The sequence below is a fragment of the Sarcophilus harrisii genome, chromosome 4 (assembly GCF_902635505.1).
Source record: "Sarcophilus harrisii chromosome 4, mSarHar1.11, whole genome shotgun sequence".
NCBI classification, from domain to species: domain Eukaryota; kingdom Metazoa; phylum Chordata; class Mammalia; order Dasyuromorphia; family Dasyuridae; genus Sarcophilus; species Sarcophilus harrisii.
Genome location: NC_045429.1, coordinates 387,038,247 through 387,061,279, shown reverse-complemented (window position 1 = coordinate 387,061,279; position 23,033 = coordinate 387,038,247). Strand labels below are relative to the sequence as shown.

Below are 23,033 nucleotides of genomic sequence, written 5' to 3'. Positions count from 1 at the left end.
GGGGCGGGCTGGGTCCCCAGATCCTTTTCAAAGGATACGTGGGGGGGCGGGGTGTCAGAGGACCTGGGTTAAAACTAAACAATCATTTATTATCTGTGTGGCCCTGATTAAGCTACTTCGTGTCTCTAGGTTTGTTTCCTCTTCCGTAACGGAAGGGGCTTGGGCTCTAATGTTACTGAGTCAAACGCCAGCCAAACAGCCTTCTTTGGCAAAGGACGACCCGTCCAGCAGACTGCGCAGGCGCGACAAAAAGCGTGGTGGCCGGGGGGGGGGGGGGGAGGGGGGGGGGAAGGAAGGGGGAGGGGAAGGAGGCAGGAGGGGAAGGAGGGAAGAAAGGCTCGCAGACAAAGGAGGGGCCCGGTGATTGACGAGGCTGCGGGAGGTCCCTCGCGCCTTTAGCTCCTCCGACACAAACTACGGAAGCTCGGGCCTTTGCCGCTCCTCCCTCCTTTTACTGCTCCCCCAGGCTGTTTTTCTGCTGCTCTCGCGACACCTCCGAAGACGAGAAGTGCGCCGAGACTTTGACGAAGCGCAGACTGTGAGTAAACTGCGCAGGCGCGAGGCGTCCCCCGGCCGCAAGGCGGGCTGCGCGGCCGTTGTGAGCGGAACGCGGATTTCTCCCGCCGAGGCGGTCGGTGCCTCCCGGTGTTGGTCTGGGTCGGGGGCGGGGCGGGGCGGGCAGGGCCGCAGGAGAGAAGGGTGGGGAAGGGGAAACAGCCACAACCCCCACGGCCTATTCTGACCCCCGACCCGGTGGGGTGAAAGGGGCTTCGTGGCTAAATGCGGGGACCTCGCGCCTCGCCGGGGAGGGACGAGAGCCCGCTAAATTACCTCCAAATGGGCCAGGACCTCCCAGTCCTGCGGAGACGGGGCCAACGCACTGAACAAAAGCACCCCCGAGGGCCTCGGGGGACTTTGTGGGCATAGTTTGGAGGAAGCCGGAGATCCCGGACCCCGGTCTGACTCCCCCTGGGGGGACGGAGGACGGCTTCCGTAATTGTTACCGGTTACATTATTATCATCAATGATAAGATGGGGGGGAGGGGTTAAATAGGATTTTGCTAAGATTAGGGGGGTTTTGAGGGTTTAGGAAACGTGCCGGGTGCGGTTTGAGTGCATACGTCGGCTTGTCTGCGGTTACTGTAATTAACGGCGTCACCTGGGGAGATGCTAGTCCCCCCCTCCACGGGGGCATTGTTGGAAGTGCTGCACAAATGTTGGCTCGTTTAATCCTGAATCAAAAAGATGAGCTATTAAATTACCTTCTGTTGTAGCGTTCTAAGATCATAGCTTTAAAAAAGCAATTTCTTTGTCTTAATTGTGTTCGAATAGGTGATAATCTTGTTACAGTTAAAAGTACCGCCACCAGGCAGCACAAAACATCGGTGAAAATAGTGATTGCTGAATTTGATTTCAATTTTATTATCAATTCAAAATGTTTCTTACGTCGACAGAAACGCCACCAGAAGAAATACTAAGGGAACTAGTTTGGATGCTAGGTACTTTAAATGATCTAAAGAAAGATATGATTTCAGTCAAAGACACGCATAAGGAAACAAGGGAAAACTATGTTGAAACAAACATCCTCATGGATGAGATATTGCTGGAATCGGCCAAAATGAGAAGTGGTAGAGTATAGCAAATAGAGGAAACAAAATGGAAGAACAAGCTCATAATGTAAAACCTGTTGCTAACACTGCAAGAAAGTGACCGACCTTGAAGACAGATGCAAACAAGCTTCAGAATAATTCAAGTATATCAGAGGGGACTGAAGAAGAAAAATATGTGAATAACATGGAAAAAAAAAAAACCTGTAAGAAAATTTTCCCTAAGTTACAGCCTGACATCAGAAAAATATTCACTCTCAACAAGAAGGAACAAGTTTCTAAGGCACATTTTCATCAGACTCTAAAATCCAAGCCAGAATCTTCAAAGCTTCAAGAAGAAATCCTATCAAAAAAAATCTACCTTTTATCACATTGAAGTTAAAACCATAGAAAAAGAGTGATGTTGGAACAGAATATAAAACCAAAAGATAGGGATTTGGATTCTAGAGTCAAATTTGCAGCAAATCTATACTTTTTTTGAAGGCAGAGGAAAGAGGTTTAAAAAATTAAGCCTTCAAAGAATTCTTTGAAAAAAGAATACCTATGAGCAAAAGGGAATCAGGATTCCCTTGGATAGATAAGTAGTTAAGATATTCAACAAAGCATTCCTAAAGTATGTTAAAGATAGTTTCTATTACAAGATAAAACTTAGAAATCACTTAAAAGATGTAGAATTTAACATTGTATTAAAAATAAACATTAATTAAACTATTGTTTGGAATACTCCTAGATGTTGGATAAAATATAAGGTTTCTTTATGAAAGATTAGTCTTATGTAATATTAGTATTGATAAAAGTACATTTCAGAAGATAATGGGGAAATAACATTTCATAATGAAATCTATCTTTGACTAAGTTGGAATGTGGTAGAAAGGATAAAATCTTAGTGTAACATTAAATATTGTGAATTTGAAAATAGATTTGTCTATAGGAGCCATCCAAAAACAGATTAGAAAGACTTAAGATCATAGGAAAGATAATTATTATACATTGGTAAGTACAAGATAAAAAGAATAGCTAATGAAAAGATTTAATCAGGGAGATAAGAGTATTAATGGTAGAAAGTTTAGCAAACTAACCCTAAAAATATTTTAGATTCTTACACCTCAAAACACAGCAAATTGGTTAAACTTATTTAAGAAAATAAGTATAACTCTCTTCATGTTTCCTGGTAATTTAAAAAATTTTTTAAATTACATTATTGTTTATATATGATAGATCAAGGAAACAAGTAAATTGTAAAATTAGACAAAATGCTTTACCAAATTGCAACATGAAGTTAGAAAAAAATTTAAATTCACATTAAGTATATAGTCACTCAAAGAATTGTACTTTCTTGCAAAGTTCAAGTAAATTTGAAAAGATGAATTCTATACAATTTTCAGACCAAAATACAATAGTTAAACATTTATAGAATAAGAGTATTAGTTGATAAGAAGAAAGGAAAATACAGCACAAATATAACATCTATAAAATGCTAAGGAATATGGGATTAAATGCCTGTGTTAAGAACAAAAATGAAAAAAAAAACTTTGAGATATTTTTTAAAATTAGGGAAAAGAAGTTTTTTTGTTTTAGATTCCATTAATGTAGTTTATAAAATACCATTTGTGTGATATGATGGTATACAATTAAACTATTAGAAACAATTGGCCTCTAGCAAAGTTTCAGGGTAAAAAATAAACTTACTTAAATCATTAGCATTTCTGTTATCAACAAAGTCCAGCAGCAATAGAGAAATCCCATTTAAAATAGAGATATTATGAAATATTTGGGAGTCTATTACCAAGACAAAAGCCAGGAACTATATGAAAAAAATTACACAACCTTTTCACACAAAAAGTTAAATTTAAATTATTAGAAGAATATCAAATATTCATGGGTAAGCCAAGCTAATGACAGTTTTACCTAAATTTATTTAGTGCCATAACAAACTGCCAAGAAATTATAGAGCTAGAAAAATCTTTTAAGAACAAAAAGTCAAAAATTTCAAGGAAATGAAAAATGCAAAGGAAGGTGGCCTAGCTACATACCATGCCTAAAACTAGATTATGAAGTGGCAAAAAACCAAAACCATTTAGTACTTGTTAAGGAATCTAGTAGAGAATCAGTGGAGTAGGTAAAGTTCACAAGACAATGACTATAGTAAAGATAAACCCAAAAAATTCCAGTTCCTGGGTTAAAAATTATTTGATAAAAATTACTGTTAAAAATTAGAAAATGGTATGGCTGAAACTAGGCATGGACCAACATCTAACACTCTACAACAAAATAGTCAAAATGGGTTGGTTCATGATTTAGACAAAGGATATAAGCAAATTAGGACAACGGATAGTCTGTACTTCAGATCTCTGGAGAAAGGGGTTTATGGCACAGAACTAGAGAATGTTATGAAGTGGAAAGGGAATAATTTTGATTATATAAAGTTTTTGTACAAAACCAATGCAGCCAATATTAGAAGGGAAGCAAATCTAGGTCTTATGACTCCATATCTACTGTCCTACACTTCGAAACTCTTTGTAAAAGATGGCAGAGTAGAAATTAACCAAATAAGCAATTCCTATCCAAATCCCTTAAATGAAATAAAAATACTGTTTCCACCTCTTAACCATCAAAAAATCCAGGTATGAGGGAGAACTGAACACTGCAGCTATTTTCTCAGAGCTCATACTGATTTGCCATCCAGCCCCAGTATTTTCTTCCCACCCCACTTTAGAAAACCTAGTTGGAATTATTCACTATTTTCTTCAGAGTTGTAGGGCTAGGAAGTGTGAAGGCTTTCTACTGTGTGTGCTGTCCTTGACCATTTTGAGGCTAATCAAATCTCTTTTAAACACCTCAGGAGTACCACATTCAATCTTACAACTGGTTAGGAAGTCTCTCCTTGTTCTGCCTCCCTCCTTACCAGAACTTGGAGAAAGTCTCAACCTCTCCTATCAGACCTGTACCAAAGGGGAGTAGTCCCTATTACTCTCAGGGAATGAGTACCCCTCGTGCTGAGGGAATCCTTTCTATTTTCCCTCTCCTGTACCAAGTCAGCAGTTGTCTACTCCCCACACAAATTGAGGTTATTTTATCCATTCCAATTTATCAATCTCAGTTGAATCAGAGCTGCAAAAATAATTCTTGCCTCTTTCCCCACCTGTAAATTGAAGAGAATCATCTCTAGGGCCTCTACAAAAAGGCAAAAGAGATATTCCTTTGGTCACTTGCCCCCATATTAGAAAAGGTTGGGGTAGGGGTGGGCAATCTACCAAGCAGAGGTCTCAATTTTGCTTCACAGTTCTTATTATATAGAGACTATCAGAGCCTTAGAGCTGGAAGGACGTTTGAAGATCTAGAAACATTTTTCTCCCCCATGAGAAAACCCAGCTTGAGAGGTGAAATCCCAAAATCAAACAGTAAATGGCAGAGCCTGGAATTTAAATACAGGTTTGATGGATCCTAACCAGTGCATCATACTATTGCATTTTATACTTGTTCTAATACTATCATATTTGGTCTCCATTCTCACACTTTTGATCCCATTCTTCAAACATTTGCCAAGCTAAAAGACATCCAAACTTATCACTTACCCTGTTTAAAAAAAAAATCCTCAAGATTTAGTCCAGGTGTTACCTGTTCCACAAAGCCTTTTATGATTTCCCCATCTGAAAACGTTCTTTTCCTCAACTACTCTTAGAACACTTTTCTTAGATAATTTTATTTGCTCCTGATCATTATCTATTGCTATATTGATCTGGGCATATGGTCTTATTCATAGAATTACAATTTGAGAATTGGAAGGGACCTCAATGACCATCTAATTAACTCATGCCTAAAAGGAATCCTTGCTGTAATAAAGCCAACAAATAGTTATCCAGTCTTCCCTTGATGACCTCCAAGGAGATGCATGTGTCCTGCCTCTTGGGGCAGTCCATTCCTTTTTTGAACTTCTCTAATTGTTTTTTCTGACATCTAGCTTAAATTTACTTCTTTGCAATTTCTACCCATTACCTGTATCTCTCTAATAACAAATAGAACAGGCCTAATTCCTCTTTCATATGACAAACTTTCAAATATTTGAATACAGCTAACGTGGCCAGAAGATCCCTAGTCACTTCAACCTAACTGCATAATGTCATGAAGACAAACTTCTCACTAAAGTTCTGGGATTTTGGACAAATCATTTAACCTTTATCTGCTTTAGTTTCCTCATTTGTGAAATGGGAATATTGATACCATCTATCCCTAGGATGGTTGTGATGAGAAGGTATCCTTAAAGTGTTTTGAAAACCTTAAAATGCTATGTAAATATTAACTAGTATATTAAAGTGATATTAAAATGTAAATTTTATTGAATTTCATCCAAGTAGATTAATTTCTGGGCAGCTAAGAAGTGCAGTAAATTGAGTGCTGGGCCTGAAGTCCACTCCTTTCAATTAGGTTTAATTTTTGACTTATTTTTTATCACTTTATCTTCTCCATCTTTTCTTTTTCCTTCAATTTTCCTTTTCAACTTCTTGTCATTATTCCTACCCAATTTTTCTTAATCATCTTTGATCTTACCTTCTCTCTACCACCTTAATTCATCTAGTCATTTCTTTCTTACCTAGATCATTGCAAAAGCCTCCTAATTGGTCAGTCTTCTTTCATAGTATCTGCACTTTGAGCTTATACTCTAATATTTTCCTCAGTTTGTCCCAAACTTCTTCTAAATTACACTTTTGACCTTATTATGAATCCTTCAGAATCATTTACTCAATTTGCTTCTTATTTTTCTCAAGTCCTTTCTTCTCCTGTTCCTTCTCTTAGGGCCTTCTCCCATGGAAATCAGAAGTATATAAAAAGAATACTCTCTTTCACTCTCTTCCAGAGTCACTGAAGTCCAGTGGTTAGACATATGTGAAGGATAAAATCTGCCCAGGAAGAGTGGATGACTATGACATCTTTGATGTCAGAGCACGTGCTAGCTCCTACTCCAGGGGCCTTCATGGCTATTGGAATAAGTTGTTCTCTGCCCATTCTGCCAGGAACCCCTTGCCTAAGGAAGGCTTAGGTGACAGCAGAAAGCAAAAGGAGTACTGGGATTAGGAGTGACAAAAATAGAGGATCTGCCATCATGAGGAACAGAAGGGAGTTCACCAGCAATCATGGAAACTTTGTCCCAAACTGACTTATGTAAAAAACGAATACATGTATTATCTAAAAAATAACCCCCCAAAAAACATTATGAACACTTTGCCGAGCCAGGATGAGATGAATCAAATATGCATGAGTCACACTCAGAGCCAGTGATTTTCATTTTCCCTTTCCCTTTCCTTTTTTCTCCTGAAAGGAAGGGTTTATTTCCTTTGAGTTGGATGCTTCCTTTCCTCAAGGATTGAGAGACTTTTACCCTTATGGGTTTAAATGATTACTTTGTTTCTTAAACCAGTAAATAAAAGCCATTGAATCAACTATTAACAACTGATAGACTCACTATGCTATTGCTTGTAAAGAGCATTGGGAAGAGGAAGGTTTTGGGGGACAAACCAGGACCAGAGAGATTTAAACTTACTCTTATCTGCCAGAGTGAGATTTCTGTATTCAAAATAGCGTCAGCAGGGTGAAAAGAAAATAACGAGGTAGGAAGAGCAGGAAAATGCCTTGTATAGACACATTTGTTGTAAGCTTCAACACATATTGGAGATGGTAAGAAGTAGAGGATAGAGAGCAGTGTATGCAAAGATATAGTGGAACAGGACATGTAAGGCTTCCAGTGCTATTGAGTTTATACTGTATGAAGGTAGATGGGAGAAACTAGTACAAGACATAGTAGACCAATTTGCTGAAACATGGAATTTGTGAAGAGAAATGTATTGCAAATGTAGAAAGGTAGGCTGGAATCAGATTTTGGTGGCCTTTAAATGACAAATGCAGTAATTTGTATACTATGCTAGAGTCAATGGAAACCCACTGAAAGTTTTTGAGCAGAGGAATAACAATCAGACATTTAATTTAAAAATATGAATTTAATCAGGTTAGAGAAAAATTAAGAGGTAGCTCCATCCCAAAAACCCAGAGAGGAAAAAATAAACAGGAAGAACAGTCAATAATGTTAAATGATTCAAAGGTCAAAAAGGATAAGGATTGAGAAAAGGACATCAAATTTAAATTTGGCAATTAGGTAATCACACTGGTAACTTTGGAAAGAGCAGTTTTAGGTAAACAATGATATTGGAAACCAGATTTCTAAGGGTTTGAAATGTGAGAAGGAAAGGGGAGGCAGTGAGTATAAATGACTTTACATAGAGTTTCTGCCACTGATTGATTTCAGGTCTGTGAACTTGAATAGTTAAAAAAAATGAATATTTTCGCTAACTTCTAACTGAAATTTAACATTTTCTTCAGTGAATGTAGGCAAGAAACTGTTATTCTGAGGAGTTCATAGACTTTGTCAGAATGTCAAAGGGATATATGAGGCAAAAAAAAAAAATCTCAGAACATCTGGTTCAGGAGTCTGGCCAAGAAAGGCAGAAGAGATAAAGGATTATGGCTTGAGGGGAGTAGTATTTATTGTATACCTTGCAGTACAATATGCACTTAAGATTTGGCTTTGGCTTCTATATAGGTAAAATTATAGATAAAAACAAAGTTCAACGAATGCTTTTTGATTAACACCTAATACATTATTTGAATTAGCCACCAGTGGGCGCTCCAGTAGAGCGGTCTCTGTAGCCCAGGGTAGCTACCCAGGTTGACAGTGAGCGGTCTCTGTAGCCCAGGGTAGCTACCCAGGTTGACAGTGAAAATACTCCTGTGTTATTGTCCTGAAAAAACCTCTACTGTTAGGGATTTTGTGGTTGTTGACTACCCTTTCTCTAGCCAACAAGTGTTATTCCTTAGCTGTGCCCATCAGTCCTATCTGGAATCTGTAGCTTTCTGCTGGCCCCTTTAATGCCAGCCTCTTGTCTGTAATACCCCGGCCCAGATGCCTGTCTTCCCCAATTTAAAAGGCTGGAATTATCTATACCTATAACAATACAGGCTAGACATTTCAACTTCCCAGCTGACTAGTGTGTCCTTTTTTTGTGAATGCAGGAATGGAAAACTAGTCAGACCTTCCTGAAGACTGTCCTCCTTATAGAACCAAAATAAAACATATGAGCTGCTCTGATTGTGGCACTGATGTGACAGCTGACAAGTCATTATAGACTCTTTTCCTGAAAAGGCTGAATGAAGTCCCTTGAATCTGCCACCTATGAAAAATAGGGGGAAGTTCACCAGCGATCATAGAAACTTTGTTGAGTCAGGGTGATATGGACCAAATATACATGAGTATAAAATTTCTTAAATCCTTAAAAATTATCATCTCTATTTCTAAATTTGGTACTTTATGCTCCTATTATTTTTTAAATTATTGTTTTATTTTCTGATTATACATGGTATATTAACTTTTTAAATACACATTTCTTTATGAATCATTTTGGGAGAGAAAAATCAGAACAAAAGAGAAAAACCACAAGAAAAAAAACAGAAAAAAAAGTGGACATAGCATGTATTGATTTACATTCAATCTCCATAGTTCTCTTTCTGGATGAAGATGTTTATTGAAATTGCCTTGAATTACTCAACTGCTGAGAAGGATCAAGTGTTTCATAGTTAATCACTGAAGAATCTTGCTGTTACTGTGTACAATGTATTCTTGTTTCATTCAACGTCAGTTCCACGTCTTTCTAAAATCAGCTTGTCCATCTTTTTTTTTTTTTTTAAAAGAACAATAAAATTATTGTACTAGCTATTATATGAGTAGCTATATGGCACAGTGGCTAGAGTACCAGCCAGGAAGTCATAAGAACTGAGTTCAAATCTGATCTCAAACACTTTTAACATTTACTAGCTGAGTGACCCTAGGCAAGTTATTTAACCCCAATTGCCTCAAAAAGAAAAAAAAGAAAAAGAAAATAAGATAATGTTGCATATTTTATATTCCATAACTTATTTAGCTATTCCCCAGTTGATGGGCATCTACTCATTTTCCAATTCTTAAACCATTGATATTATATAATGATATGTAAATAAAAGCCATTGAATCAACTATTAACCATTGATTCACCAAAAAAAGGAAGTGTTACATTTTTTGTGCTGTTATTAATCAATGTATTTACCTTTACAAAAATCCAATTCTTGGGTTTCTCAATTTAATTGACTTTAAAATACTAAGCCAAAATTAAATGCATTGTTATGTTCTTGATTTTTCATTTTTCTATTTTTTTCTTTTCATTACCTCTATCTAATTTCCTTTGGCCTATTATGTTCTTTCTGTTAGGCCAAAGTATTTTTCCAAAAGCCAGGAAGCTGTTGAAATCAATATAAACTCCCTCTAAAATCCTTTGCCTTCCTGTTATCTGCAGGATCAAAATAGACTCCTCTTTCAAGCATTATAAATCCTTCACAGCCTGGCTCCAATCTACCTTTCTAACCTTATACCTTATATATTTTGGCCAACTAAATTAATTTCTTGTCTTTTACATAGCATTCCATATTCTCCAAGTTCTTCACATTTGCTGGATCTCATGCCTGAAATGTACTCCCTTTTCACCCCCACCTTTTAGAATGCCTAGCTTTTTTCAAAATTCAGCTCAAACATCATTTATATAAAACCTTTTCCAAGTAAAGACACTAATACATTGTTGGTGGAACTGTGAATGGATACAATCATTCTGGAGAAAATTTGGAACTATACTCAAAAAACTTATCAAACTGTGATAACCCTTTGATCCAGCATATCCCAAAGAGATCTTAAAGAAGGGAAAGGGACCCACAAGTGCAAAAATGTTTGTGGCAGCCCTTTTTGTAGTGGCAAGAAACTGGAAACTGGTGGATGCCCATTAATTGGAGAATGGCTAAATAAGTTATGGTATATTAATGTTATAGAATATTATTGTTCTATAAGAAATTATCAGGAAGATTATTTCAGAGAGGCCTGGAGAATTATAACAAGATTATAATTATAATTATAACAAGATAATTATAACAATTATAAGATGATCAATTCTAATGGATGTGGCTCTCTTCAACAATGAGATGATTCAAACCAGTTCCAATTGTTCAGTAATAAAAAGAGCCATCTACACCCAGAGAGAGGACTGTGGGGACTGAGTGATTTTTCATTTTCACTCTTTTTGTTGTTTGCTTGCATTTTATTTTGCTTCTCTTTTTTTCTTATGTGGCATGATAATTGTATAAATATACATATATATACACATATACTGGATTTAATATATATTTCCACCATGTTTAACCTATGGACTACTTGCCATCTAGGGGAGGGCATGGAGGAATGGGGGGAAATTGGAACACAGGGTTTTGCAAGGGCTAATGTTGAAGAATTGTCCATGCATATGTTTTTAAAAGTAAAAAGCTTTAATTAAAAAAAAAAACTTTTAAAATCCCCTTAGCTAATAGTACCCTCCTTCCTCCCCCATTAAACTTGTATTTTCTACTTCTGGCTTTAGTTCAACAGTGCACTAAAACTTTTGGAACAATCATATATGTAAATATTAGCTTTACCATATAAGCTCAAGGACAGATAGTTTCATTTTTGTCTTTTTACATCTAGCATAGTAGCAGAAACATGGTAGGTGCTTATACTCGATTTAAAATGTTGTTACATACAAATTTAAATTTAGGGTTTTTTCCTTAACATATGCCTTTATACCTATGATTTTGCTCATAAAGTTTCTGAATTTCCCTTGGCAGATAGATTCCTAAATATTTTATATTATCAGTAGTTACTTTAAATGGAATTTCTCTTTGTAACTCTGACTGTTGGATTTTGTTAGTGATATATAAGAATGCTGATGACTTATGTGGGTTTATTTTATAACCAGCAACTTTGCTAAAGTTGTGGATTATTTCTAATAACTTTTTAGCAGAATCTCTGGGGTTCTCTAAGTATACCATCATGTCATCGGCAAAGAGTGATAATTTGGCTTCCTCATTGCCTATTCTTATTCCTTTAATCTCTTTCTCAGCTCTTATTGCTATAGCTAGCGTTTCTAATACAATATTAAATAGTAACGGTGATAGTGGGCAACCTTGTTTCACTCCAGATCTTATTGGGAATGGTTGCAGTTTGTCTCCATTACATATGATGCTTACTGATGTATACCTATGATTTTAAAAATATATTTTAAACTATTTTTTGGCAACAGCCCATAATTTTTATGTATTTATACTACCATTGCTGCCTTTTTAAAATTTCCTCTTCAATTTAACTTTTTTAGTTGTCATGTATTTAAAATATTTAGTCATATTTTGGATCAGAGAATAACTTTGTGTCACAGACCCCTTTAGCAGCCTGTTAGAACTTATAGACCTCGTCTCAGAAAAATGTTTATAAATGCCCCCCCCCAAAATATAGAATTACTTACAAAGGAAATTACATTGACATAGTTATTAAAGTACTAAAATATCAAGGTCAAGAATCTACATTAAAAAATTGGAGTTTTAGTGTATTTTATTGTCTGCTAAGGATAGAGCCTTCTCAAATTTAATCAGAGCTTGTCTATGTACACAAACACTTTTTGCAAATGGTACTTACAGGCTTAAGATGTGTTTTCCCACATTTTTGTCTTTAAACATAAGAATTCTTATTTGATAAACTTAACTGATTTGTCATTTTTTAAAACAAGTGTCAACATTCCATATTATTAAATAATTAAGAAACTGGGTTTCTTACTCAGTTTCTACTCAGATTGTTGGCTATTCAGCTTACGTTGTTATTTGGGGTATAAAAACTTAACATTGTTACTTTTTTAAAATTTACTGTTCCTTTTGCCAAAATTTTCCATTTTGAATTTATCTGCTATAATGATTGCTACTCTTTTTTTGAACTGGCTACTTCATGATAAATTTTAGTTAAGCTTACATAGTCTCAGTCTTCATATACTTTTGTTTTATGTGTTTCCTATAGGCATCTAATCATTGAATCCATAGTGTTTAGTATTATATTTGACAGATTCCATAGTGCTTAGCATTATATCTTACAAATTTGATATATTCTTTTCTCCACCCTACTTTCAATTTCAATACTAAGATAAAGGTATTACTTTGAGGATTCTTTGTTTCTTCAGCCTCTTTAAAAATATAAATGTTTTGTATGGGACTGCCTGCCATTTAGGGGAGGGGGTGGAGGGAAGGAGGGGAAAAGTTGGAACAGACATGTTTGCAAGGGTCAGTGTTGAAAAATTACCCATGCATATGTTTTATCAATAAAAAGCTATAATAATAATAAAATATATATAGATAGATGTTTTTGTTCTTACATCATATATGTTTCCAAATATATTCCTCCCCTCCATCCATTGCCCTTAACTTTTAAAAATCTTTCACCCACTTTTATTTCAAAATTACTATGAAACACATTTTAACCAGATAATCTCGGAGAAATCTATCCCATTGCTTTAAACTTACAACTATAATTAATATATTTTAAGAACATTTTGTTGAATATCTTTAACTATTCAGTCACCTAAAGGAAATATTGCTGCCCCTTTCTGAACTTAGTTCTTTTCAGCTGAAGTCCTATGTCACAGAATTCTTTGAAATGTTCTTAAGTTTTCAGGTGTTATTCTTCTGCCTTGCAAAAGAAGGTTAAGGTCAACTCACATAAAACACCTAACTTTGACATACACAGCCTCCATTTAGAAACATCTAAGATATATGGACCAGTTTCATTACCTCATTTAGCACTTATATGTCCTGCTTTGATATGGGATCTCTGCCCAGCATTGACCTTGTCCCACTGTAAGTGCTATCCAATTGTTTATCCTTTAACATCTGGTCTTTCTTTGCTTTTATCTTGAACTACTCCTTTGGACATGACTAATGATTGTATAGAATTACTTATTTATACTTAACTTTCTGTATATTTATTCTGTATGTATTTATATATGTCCTTGTTTTCCTTATAAGAATGTAAATTCCCTGAGTGGATGCCCATCAGTTGGAGAACAGCTGAATAAGTTATGATAAAGGAATATTATTGTTCTATAAGAAACTATCAGCAGGATGATTTCAGAAAGATCTGGAAAGATACACCAGCTGATGCTAAGTGAAATGAGTAGAACCAAGAAAACACTGTACACAGCAACAACAAGATTATATGATGATCAATTCTGATGTACATGGCTGTTTTCAAAAATGAGATAATTCAGATCAGTTCCAATGGTCTTGTGATGAAGAGAGTCATCTGCACCCAGAGAGAGGACTGTGGGAACTGAGTGTGGATTGCAACAAAGTCTTTTCACTTTTTTTTGTTGTTTGCTTGCAATTTGTTTTCCTTTTTTAATCTGATTTTCGTTGTGCAGCATAATAATTGTGAAAATATAAAAAAAAGAATTGCACATGTGTAACATAGCTTACTTGCCATCTAGGAGAGGCAGTTGGAGGAAGGGAGAGAAAAAAAAACTGGAACCACAAGGTTTTACAAGGATGAATGTTGAAAACTATGCATATGTTTTGAAAATAAAAAGCTTTAATAAAAAATAAAAAAGGCTAAGGTTTTCTGGAAAGTTGATTCTAGGAACCAAGCCCATATCTCTTAGCTTTAAATATACATATTCTTGACTAATTGTCTTATTCTTCCATTGTTTTAGCTATAAAGTCTTATGAAATTCTGACTGGTACTTTCTGATAAAGGATTTGTTCTTTTTTTTGATGTTTAGATGATTTAAAAATTTTTTTTCTTGTGGTTTTATGCTTGAATTTTAGGATTCTTCTTGTTAGGACTGATTTTTTTTCTTATTGTCATGTGTAATTCTGAGAAATTTTCTTGAACTACTTCAGGCCCTTTTCCTTATCTTTGCCCTCTGGAGATTTAATTATGATGAAGTTTTGGCCTCCTGAGAGTTGGTCACTCTTTCCTGCACAGCTACCAATTGGTTTTCTAAGTCTTGTCTTGTTTTCCCACTTGGTTTTTGTTAGCCATTTTTTGTTCTACTGAATCATGTCTCATCTATCTGTTTCCACCAATATTTTATCTATGATGGCATGCTTAGTACAACTTTCATCCATCTATTTTATCCCCAATGATAAGGACTTCAGTGCTCTCGGTGCCTATCACAAACTGGAAAACCGCAGCAGCAGGAGCAGCAGCCTTGTTCTCTCTCCTCACGGAGCAGTAAAAAGGGCATTCTTCCGGGATCCAAAAACCTGTGGCCTCAGACCAACCATCTGAGTGAGCTTCCTGCCCCGCAGAGTGACAAGTCCGGCCCCCTGACATCAAAGGGCGGTTCTGCCTCTACCCCATCCCCTCCCTCTTCCCCCAAAGATTTCCTCGCTCGCCTTCTTCCTCCCTGGAAAGGCCAAAAATTCCTGGGACCTTTCTAGGCCTCTCGGTCACTCCCTCTAAAACCTTCATGGCACTGAAGAAAGAAGTAAGGGTGTGCCTCGCACCTCCCACCTTCGTATTCTTCACGCAGTCCTGCCTTGGCAGGACGGCGTTCCAGCCTCGCGCGCAACCTGCTCCAGCACATGCACGACTCTTGAGCGCTACCACAAGCTCTACCTGCTCATGCGCGAAGGCGACCTGCCCGTTATAACTGTCACAGGTGTGCTTTGGGACTGACCCCGGGGGCCTTGGGAAACGCCCAGGCTCTGGCTTGCTTAGAAAGAGTGGCTCCTGCCCCAGACCTGGAATGGAGTTTCCGGGTGCTCTGGCTCCCCCTTCCCGTAAATCCTCGTTGGTTAATAAAGCACCCTCTTCTTCCTCCAAGAGGTTCTCCATTCTGTATGGCCGTGGCCGCTTCCCCAACCAGCCCACGGCTACTTGGAAGATGCTGAGCAGATTGTGGGTGTTGTGATACCTCATCACCACGGACTTGGCACTGAGAGGAGCCGGAATAGAGGTCATCCCGCCCAACCCAGTCATTTCACTGACAAGAGAAAGAGAAGAAAGAGCTCGCCATGGTCATCCCAAGCAGCCAGGAGCCAGGAGCCTACCCCTGTCCGCTACTTCGGAACCGCGATGCAATGGCGCATCAGCAAAGTTTGAGTCACCGTGAGACCCAGGTCCTGGGCCTCCGCAGGAAGGACCGTCGGAAAGGGACTCAGTTCTAGTCAAGCTTCAAGTCTGCCTAGTCTCTTGGAACTTCAGACGCCTCTGGCTTTCACACTTTGACAGGCATGTCAAAGTATGCAAGATGTCAAGATGAAAAGGCCCCGAGAAGAAGCTGCCGTGAGAGGAGCTGGCAGTCCCCAGGATGACATGTCTTCAGCTTGCTACACCAAGGACTTTGGGGAAATTCCTCCAGGTGAGATCTAGGACTCTCAGTTGAGCCGAGTTATCGCTTCCAATAGGACAGCCTCTCATTTTGTATTGTCTGGTCTAAATTATTCTGCTATGGATACCTTCTGTGGCTCCTGTTTTGGTACCAGTTTGGATAAATGATCATTTTTCTTCTTCCTTTTTCATTTCTGCCTCCTAACTCCTCCCTGACTTTCTTGAAGTCCTACCTGCCTGGGGGGAAAAAAATAAAAAAGACTTAGCCAGTCATTCTTTATCTTAGTGCCTTTCATCTGAGATTAAACCAGTTTATCTTGTGTTTGTTTGTGCATAGTTGTTTGCATGTTTTCTCTCCCATTAACTATAAATTCCTTGAGAGTGGGGATTATCTTTTGCCTTTATTTAGATCCCCACTATTTAGCACCATGCTTGGCACATAGGCACTTAAATTCTACTTGACTGGCTTATGATCTAGTTGAGGACACATCCTAAATGCAATGTAAGATATTGTGGTAAATAGCAAATAATACATTCTATGAGAATTTAGAGGAGGTACTGAAAACTGAGGGTTTGAGGAATGAGGCTAGCTGGATTTTTATGAAGCATGTCCAAGTCTATGTAATGGCTAGTATTTATATAGTGCTTTAAAGTTTGGAAAACACTTTAGATATATATTATTTACTGATCCTTACAGTAGTCTTAGGAAATAGGTGCTACTATAATCCTCATTTTACACATAAGGAAACTGAGAAATTAAATGGCTTATCCAGCCATGGAGCTGGTATATGCGCAGGTCTTCTGACTCCTAACCCAGCACTATCCACCTTGTCTTTTCATTATATATTCAGCCAAATATGTGGATCTAAATACTTTTTGCATTTATATCTACCTACCTGAAAACTATACCTAGATGTCATTTCTGTATCTCAATCCATCCAAAATTGAATTTAGCATTTCCTCTTCCTATTCGCCCCTCCTCTTTACCCTTTCTTCCGAGATATGAACCAGTCCTCCTTCAGTTTCCCTGTTTCTTGTAATGGTACCACCACCCTCTCAATCACTCTCATTTAAAACCTATTCAGGATAATATACATTCCAAACTGCCCTTTTCCCATCCAATCATCTTCCAATTTTTTTCCCTTCTTCCACAGTGCCAAATATCCATCCCTAAGGGGCTAGAAATGCTAGATTTTGGGAGATCTCGGATGAAATTAATCCACAAATAATTAATGGCTCTGAGACTCTAGACAAGGTATTTAGCCTGCTTCAGCTGGTTTTCTCACCTGGAAAATGGACATCCTAATAAGTACCTTCTCCCAACTAGAGGGTTGTCCAAATACTAAAACAGGCTGATATGTGTCAAGTGCTCTTGCAAACAGTAAAGTGATATATAAATGTTGACTACTTGTAAAATATTTTGCATATAAGGGGAGGATAAGTAATTTTACTTATTATTATTACTTATTATTAACATTTTATTATAATAATATAATAATAACATAATATTAGCATATTAACTATCTTCATTAATTCTGATGTTATTCTATATTCCATTCCAGGTTATTGTAATAGCCTCCTAATTGGTCTCTCTCCTCTCCTTCACACAGTTGCCAAATTAATTTGTGTTATTATAGGATTGATGCTTGTTAGGAGCCAGATCTAAACTTCCTGGTTTTCTACATTGCTCATAAGCTAAAATACAAACCTTTGACCTGGCTCAATGTGATGACCGTGCTAGCACCCGCAGGAGTCAGGATAAACAAAAGTGCATCTTTATTCTTGATCTTTAGGGGTAGAAGTGAAGGGGATGGAAGAGAATCTCCGCAAGTGCCTTCTCCCTCGTCTACTGCCAAGAGTGTGTCTCTCATCTTACTCCACCCCCTAGTCCCTCCTACAATCCTCTATACATCAATCATTGAGCCAGTACGGATAGTGGAAAGGACCATTTTCTAAGCATATGCCCATAGAGTATTGTCCAATCAGTAGTTAGCCTCAAGTGCTCAGCAGTCCCGACCTCAGTGCATCAACCCAATAGTTTCAGCCCTCTATATCTCCCGCTTTCTTTTGTTTTAGAACACAGGTGGTCATGCCATCCCTGACTTCTTAGGATGGTGAGAGCCCTCAAAAGGAAGTGATAATGCCCTCTCTGACTTCTTAGAAAAGGAGGTGAAAACACCGAAAAGGAGTTGATCACCGCCCCCTCCTCTCTCTTCCCCCCACTTCTCAGGAAGGGAGGTAAAAGCACTAAGAAGGAGATGATCACACCCTCCCCGACATCTCAGGAAGGGAGATGAAAAGCACCAAAGGGAAGTAGGGATTGCTAGAGGGTTTCTGGGCTGAAGGCTCTTATTAGAAACAGGTATGCACAAACCCATCAGCATGGGAGGTATTATACGAGCACATAGCAATAAAACACAGGCTATTAGTGATGATTCTCCCCACAGTCAGTGCAGGCTCAATGTGGTGCAACAAACATGAATTGTATATGCAAGTAGTGATATAATAAACAATATAAATCAATATGGTATTATAAGAGATTTCCAGAAGTCCTAGAAAGAGGGTATGTAAACAACAGTCACACATATGCCTTCTTCAGCAGCCAAGAAATAGTCCAAAACCAATCTATTGTCCATTGTTTCACATGTCAGGGAATCCAATGATCCCCGCAAGTTTTTGAAGTCCTGCAACAGTCTTTTCATGTGTTAGGGAATCCAGTGATCCCCCCAAGTTTTTGAAGTCCTGCAACAGTCTTATCATTTCTCAGAAAATCCAATGATTCCTGAGGGTTCTGAAGTCCTACAACGATCTTATCATGTCTCAGAGAATCCAATGATTCCTTAGGATTTTGAAATCTAACAATTTTTGATGTCCATGAGTCAAACACCATAACTGCCATGCTCTTTCAATGGTGGGCACAGTCAGCAATGGAACCATCTGATATTTCTTGGGTCTTCTCCTTCATTTCAAGGGTTTGCTCCGTCTCTCTGTGATGGACAAGGCGAATGCAGCTCGTTGGCACCCATCTGATTCCTTCTCGACCTGTGGAGGTACAAGTAAACCCTCTCCCCCAAGCAGTTAACCTATCTGTCCCTTCCATTCACCACTTTCTGGGTCTCTCCACATCACCTGGCAATTATCTAAAGATAGTGGAGCTGCTCGCACTGGACACTGCCCTTCCGGTGGGTTATAAAACATGTTTGCCGGAGCCAGTGCATCTTTGTCAAAAATCAAGAAATTAATAGTATAAAGAGCTAGATGTAGAAGTTCTCTAGGATTACCTGTGGCTCCCCCTTTATTTTGTTTTTGGAGGAGTGTCTTAATGTCTCTGTTTCTCCTCTCTACTATTATCTGTCCTTGAGGATTAAAGGGTATGCCAGTGGTGTGAAAATCTTATACTGTGCACAAAAGTGTGCAGAATGTTTAGAATTCCATGCAGGTCCATTGTCTGTTTTTATGGCCCGTGGCACACCCATAATTGCAAATGCTTGTATAAGAAATTCAGTGACCACTTGGGCTGTCTCTTTTGTTGCTGGTATTACAAAAGTAAATCCTGAAAAAGTGACTAGCACAACATGGATAAAAGACAGATGACCAAAAGATTTATAATGGGTCACATACATTTGCCAAATTTCATTGGGTCTCAAACCATGAGGGTTTTTCCCTGGAGGCAGTGTAGGAGCATGGAAAGGAAGGCAAGCTATACAGGCTTTTACTACGTTCCTAACTTCCTCTGTTATTCCAAATTGCAAACATAAAGCTTGAGCAGCCTGATGATATTTAAAATGAGATTCTTGGGCTTCTTGAAATAAAGGAGTATTGGCCAGCATAGTTTGAAGGTTATCTGCCTTTGAATTACCATCAAAAATTGGACCTGGAAGTCCACTATGAGAGTGGACTTGCACAATATAAATCTTACCTGGATGCTTTCTCACTTGCTCTTGAAGTTCCTTGAAGAGCTGATAGATATATTAGAGGCTACAAATTTTAATTGGGCTGTGGCAATTCTTTGTACCACACCTATTGAATAGGCCAAATCAGATATGATATTATATATATATATATATATATATATATATATATATATATATATATATATATATATCTCCTGGATAATAAGTAAGAGCTAGAATGATTGCATACAATTCATTCTGCTCAGTGGACTGAAAAGGAGTTCTGACTTCTCTCTTTATAGTTAAGTCGCGAGAGTATATAGCACAAATAATACATTTGGATGCATCTGTAAAGATAGTTGGTCCTTTAAGAGGAACTTTAGAAACCTTCTCTTTAAAAATCCATCGCCAATTATGTAATAGTCTGGTTATCTTTAATGGAGACCCGTGTGCAAAATTTGGAGCCATGGCCAATAAAATTGGCCACTCTGGGATGGTTTCACAGCATACATTAATTTGTGCATTAGTATAAAAGGTGTATATCTTGTCAGGTCTCATCCCAGATAATTGTACTGCTCACTTTATGGCCTTTAATAAAATTCTAGCCACAAGCACTGGGTAAGAAGTAAGTCTTTGTTCTGGTTGTGCTGGAAGGTTCACCCACTCTATCACACTGTCTCCTTGATGAAGGACTGCTGTGGGTGTCTCTTGTGTAGCAAAAACTGATATTTCCAAGGGTTTTTGAGTGACCCTTTCAACCACATTGGATAAAGCCAGTTCAACTTCTCTCAAAGCCTCTTGAGCTTCTTTTGTAAGCTGGCATGGTGAATTTAAAGCACTGTCTCCCCTTAAAATGTCATATAACGGTTGCAATTGATAGGAATCAAGCCTAACACTGAACACATCCATTGGATATCTCCTATCAATTTCTGAAAGTCATTTAAGGTGTTTAGCTTCTCTGTTCTTAAGGAAAGTTTTTGTACTGTAAGCACCTTAGGGAATACTTCATATCCTAAATATTGAAAAGGAGCATGCCTTTGAATTTTTTCTGGAGCTATGTGCAATTTGTAGTATCTTAGTGTTTCCATTGTCTTTTGTAGACATGCTTCTAACATTTGTTCTCAAGTGCACATCCCAATATATCATCCATGTAATGTAGTAACAACTTTTGGAAATGCTTTTCTTACTGGAGTAAGAGCAGCAGCAACATACATTTGACACATAGTAGGGCTGTTTTTCATTCCCTGTGGCAAAACTGTCCATTCATATCTTTTGTAAGGCTCAGCTAAGTTAACACTGGGCACTGAAAAGGCAAATCTTTTCATATCCTCCTTATCCAGAGAGATAGAATAGAAACAATCCTTAATGTCTATAACCCAAAGAGGCCATTCTCTAGGCAATTGAATAGGAGATGAAAGCCCAGGCTGAAGAGTTCCCATGGTTTCCATCTGTTCATTTACCTTTTTTAAATCAGTCAACATCCTCCATTTTCCAGATTTCTTTCTCACAACAAATACTGGGGAATTCCAAGGACTTAGAGAAGATTGTAAATGTCCTTGGTCAAGTTGCTCTTGTACTATATCTAATAAGGCCTGAATTTTATTGCTACCTAAGGGCCACTGTTCTATCTGCACTGGTGTATCAGTTTTCCATTGGATAGGAACAGGTGAAAGTGTTGACAGGCCTTCAACAGCAGTCCTGCCTAAAAAACCTGAGGTACTCATTTTTAATCCTAATTGTTCTAAAATGTCTCTTCCCCACAGATTGATGAGGATTTTTTCAACTATAAAAGGAGTAAAAACTGTTTCACCTTCAAATATCCATCTCAAAGGGGTAGCACTAACTTCAGTGGCTATTGATCCTCCTATGCCAGACATATAGGTATCTGCCTTAATCTTTGGCCAGTGACTGGGCCAGTTGGCACCTCTAATGACTGTACGATCTGCACCAGTGTCTACTAATCCTTCTAATTGTATGCCATTTATATAGATAGTGAGCCTAGGTCGGTCAGCTGTCACAGCTGCTGTCCAGTATATTCCTGGATTTTTTTTTGCTTGGAGTCAGAATCTGGGCGACTATCACCAGATTGCTTATTAGGAGTCTGTATTAGTAAATCTGATGCTATTACTTCTCCTGGTTGATAAGTCACACATTGTCTATACCTATATTAGTGACTGGGATATTATCTATACATTCTCCAGTTTCCCACATCAGTGTGTGGATGGACACTGATTTGTATGTACTCTCAGGAGGTGAAATGGTCAAGCCTACTGTGCCTAGAGGTAAGGGATCCATAGGCTGGAGAGTCACAGATTTCACCTCTCCAGAGGGTATCTCAGTTGTCCCAGCTGCACACAACTCTATTCTCCCCAATTGTAATCCCTTTCTCCCATCAGGTTGCTTTCTGGCTGGTTGATTGTGTAATCCCCTTCTCCCATTCTATGGCTTCCTGGCTGATTGGTCATGTCTGGATACTGAACTTCTAGGCACTCTCTGGGTGTAGCATCGGCTGCCATCATGCCCCAAGTGTTTTTTGCCTGGGGCCCTGGAGGTGGGCCCCTCATCCTGTTTCCCTGAATCAGTCTACATTCTGAGGCCCAATGGAAGCCTCTGTTGCATTTCAGACATGGGGTTTTGGGTCTTGTTCTCCCACCCTGTTTTCTTATTCTGTTTCTATGCCAACATTGAGCTTTCAGATGCCATACTTTACCACATTGAAAGCATTGACGAGTCTCTCTGGAAGTCCCTTGCCAAAAGGGACCCTGTCTTCCCATGTTTGGATTTTGGGAAGTCTGCATCATAGCCTGGCTATAAAAGGTATTTATGACCACTTTGGCATGTCTTATGATCTCTAAAGGAGCATCCTTGCATAGTCCTAGTATAATTTTCTACAAACCTCATTAGCATTTTCTTTAGCAAGTCGCCTTATCATAATGTCTGTTACTGCATTTTCACCATTAGTTCTTATGACAGCAGAGTGCAGATGTCCCACAAAATCAGCAAAGGGTTCATTGGCCCTTGTGTTATTTTTGTGAAGGCTTCACCCTTGTCGTTTTTATTGGGAAGCGAAGTCCATGCTTTGATAGCAGCAGTAGCAATTTGCCCATATGGCTGCTAAAGGGTAATTAATCTGTACTGAAATTTCTACATAAGAACCTACACCTGTTAGTTGGTCACAGGTGATTGGAGGATTAACTCCACTTTGACTATTTTGTTGGGCTTGTATCCTACAGAGCTCAGCATATTCAGAAAGCCACAACAAGTTTTGTCCAGGTTCTAAGCATG

The 23,033-nt window shown here is 38.1% G+C and overlaps 2 long non-coding RNA genes across 4 annotated transcripts in view; both read left to right on the top strand.

Annotated features, from left to right (window-relative positions):
• The first annotated feature begins 301 nt into the window (after positions 1-301).
• LOC111720445 overlaps positions 302-23,033 on the top strand; it is a 107,483-nt gene continuing 84,751 nt past the window's right edge. For all 3 annotated transcript variants that reach the window (XR_004233971.1, XR_004233968.1, XR_004233970.1), the window contains exon 1: positions 302-538. This is a non-coding gene — a long non-coding RNA (uncharacterized LOC111720445). The remainder of the gene's footprint in view (positions 539-23,033) is intronic.
• On the top strand, positions 547-2,319 carry LOC116423375. Its single transcript, XR_004233972.1, has 2 exons — positions 547-631; positions 1,333-2,319. It is a non-coding gene; the product is annotated as an uncharacterized LOC116423375 (long non-coding RNA).